This window comes from Gorilla gorilla, chromosome 11, assembly GCF_029281585.2.
Source record: "Gorilla gorilla gorilla isolate KB3781 chromosome 11, NHGRI_mGorGor1-v2.1_pri, whole genome shotgun sequence".
NCBI classification, from domain to species: Eukaryota; Metazoa; Chordata; class Mammalia; order Primates; family Hominidae; genus Gorilla; species Gorilla gorilla.
The window spans coordinates 64,024,430-64,026,698 of NC_073235.2; the positions used below are offsets into that span (position 1 = coordinate 64,024,430).

Consider the following 2,269-nt stretch of genomic DNA (forward strand, 5'->3'; position numbering starts at 1 on the left):
AAAATATGTAACAGTACAGTGGAGATATTATTAATAGCACTGTTCAAAGTGCATGCTTTCTTCTAAGCAGATATCTATTGACCCAAAATATGAACAAGTAACTTAAGTGAGACAAGTAAGTTGCATGGATACTTGTGAGACTGAAACAAAACAAAACAAACAAACACAAGATTAATGTGTCCCAATTAATTCCTTTGTTTTGGTACTATGGCACACAAGAAGTAAAATTATAGTGAGGTTTTAAAAATATTTACTCCAAGATCAAGACTTTATTCCTTTAAGGTTTAGGTTAAGTTTTCCCTCAATTTTATTGCACTTATGGATTTATTTTTGACCTTTAAGGAAGGCTTTGTGACAATAATTAGTGTTTTATTTTCTTGCAAAATGAAAGCATGTTATCTTGCCTGAGGTTAATGTGTTTTTAAGTCTCTTGAGGTGCTGCTGTTGGAAAGCAATTTAGAATATTGTCTTCTGCCAGCTTCACATACAACAGAGAGATGAGTGGAAAATATCTGATTAGTGGGTGTGACAAAATATGGCAAGACAGTTATGGAAATATATGTAAACTATGTTGTTTGACTTACATATTGGTTTTTTAAGAACCAAAACAAATACAATGAAAAACATTTTTTGACAACTTAATTAGAGAGTGGGAAGAGGGAGGTGATACAGTAGTCTTTTACAAGTACAGCAAGAAGTCTCTTTCAAGTAAATTCAATGTATAAAAAGCTGACTTTACAAAACAGATAAGTTATAGTGTGATTATGAGGTTTATGGAAGCATTTACCAAAGCCTGGAAGTAAATCATGTATCACTTAAAACATCCAAAACAATTATTTCGTTTAGATACTTTCCCAGTTGAGTGAATTGAGTGATTTAATAGCTTAATTTTCCACTCACTGGTTATATTGAACTCCCACTCCTTCTCTCAAATCCCCTCCCATTTGAATCCTCTCTCCCTGGTCAGTAGTGGATGATGCCTGTGGTCTCAGGGTAATATGGTTTTACTCTTAACCCTTCATGTACTGTACTGTAATTGTCATCTCTCACAGATGACAACCTCCTTGAGGATTGAGGTCGTATATCTTATTCACTGTCTAGCATGTAGCACAGTGCCCAGCATATAATAGGTGCTCATTAAATATTTAATGTTTGTAGGTGCCAGAATGTTGGAATAGAGCTAGAGGGATGAGGCAAAGTGAAATTCCTTTCTAGTCCCTTAGGTACAAGGAGAACCCCCCTGCTTGTTGGGCTTTAATTTGTGTTTGCCCAGGTGGGATACATTTCCAGACTATTGATGTTTCTTTTTGCTCTTGATAGCTTTGAGATATGGGTTTGGAGATCAGCCATCCTGTATAAAAGAAGCCATTCTGTTCCAGAGACTGTGTAGTTGGAATTCAGCTTCAGATGGTATTCAGCTTCAGATGGTATACAGATTCTTTAAATAATAATGCATTTAGACAGACTATAAAGGAGACTGTCTCTTCGTTTGGGAATGTGTAAAACAAAGTAATATGATAAAAAGAATGTTGTAGACCCTTTTGTAGTTCATGAACATGATGATTGGGTGTTCACATGCATGTGTGAAATGTGCCACCCTCAACCTTATTATGAGGTCAGCACATTACCCATATGACATCAAAGAAAGGAAAAACCAAGAAAAGTGTTGTATTGAGAAATAGGACATTAGGCCTTGTTTCACTACTAACTCTGTATTTAACCTTGACCTTATCATGTATCTCTTTTGTCTTAAATTTCTTCTTTTATTTTTGTTTTTGTTTTATTTATTTATTTTAATTTTTTTTATAAATTTAGAGGGTACAACTGCAGATTTCTTACATGCATATATTGCATAGTGGTGAAGTCTGGGCTTTTAGTGTCCCCATCACCCAGACAGTGAACATTCTACCCAATAGGTAATTTTTCAGCCCTCATCCCTGCTCCCAGCCTCCCACCTTTTGTAGTCTGCAATGTCTGTTATTTTACTCTGTATGTCCATGTGTCCCCATTGTTTCGCTCTCACTTATAAGTGAGAACATGTGGTATTTAACTTTCTGTTTTTGAGTTATTTCAGTTAGGATTCTGGCCTCTAGTTGCATCCATGTTGCCAAAAAAGACATGATTTGCTTCTTTTTTATGGCTGAGTAGTGTTCATATATATATATATATATATATACACACACACACACACACACACACACACACACACACCACATTTTCTTTATTCAGTCCTCCATTGATAGACACTTAGGATGATTCTGTATCTTTG

General features: G+C 35.3%; 1 non-coding gene across 1 annotated transcript; it reads left to right on the forward strand.

The window, feature by feature from the left end:
* The first annotated feature begins 1,535 nt into the window (after positions 1-1,535).
* On the forward strand, positions 1,536-1,638 carry LOC115933889 (small nucleolar RNA U13). Its single transcript, XR_004069732.1, has one exon. It is a non-coding gene; the product is annotated as a small nucleolar RNA U13 (small nucleolar RNA).
* The last annotated feature ends 631 nt before the right edge of the window (positions 1,639-2,269 follow it).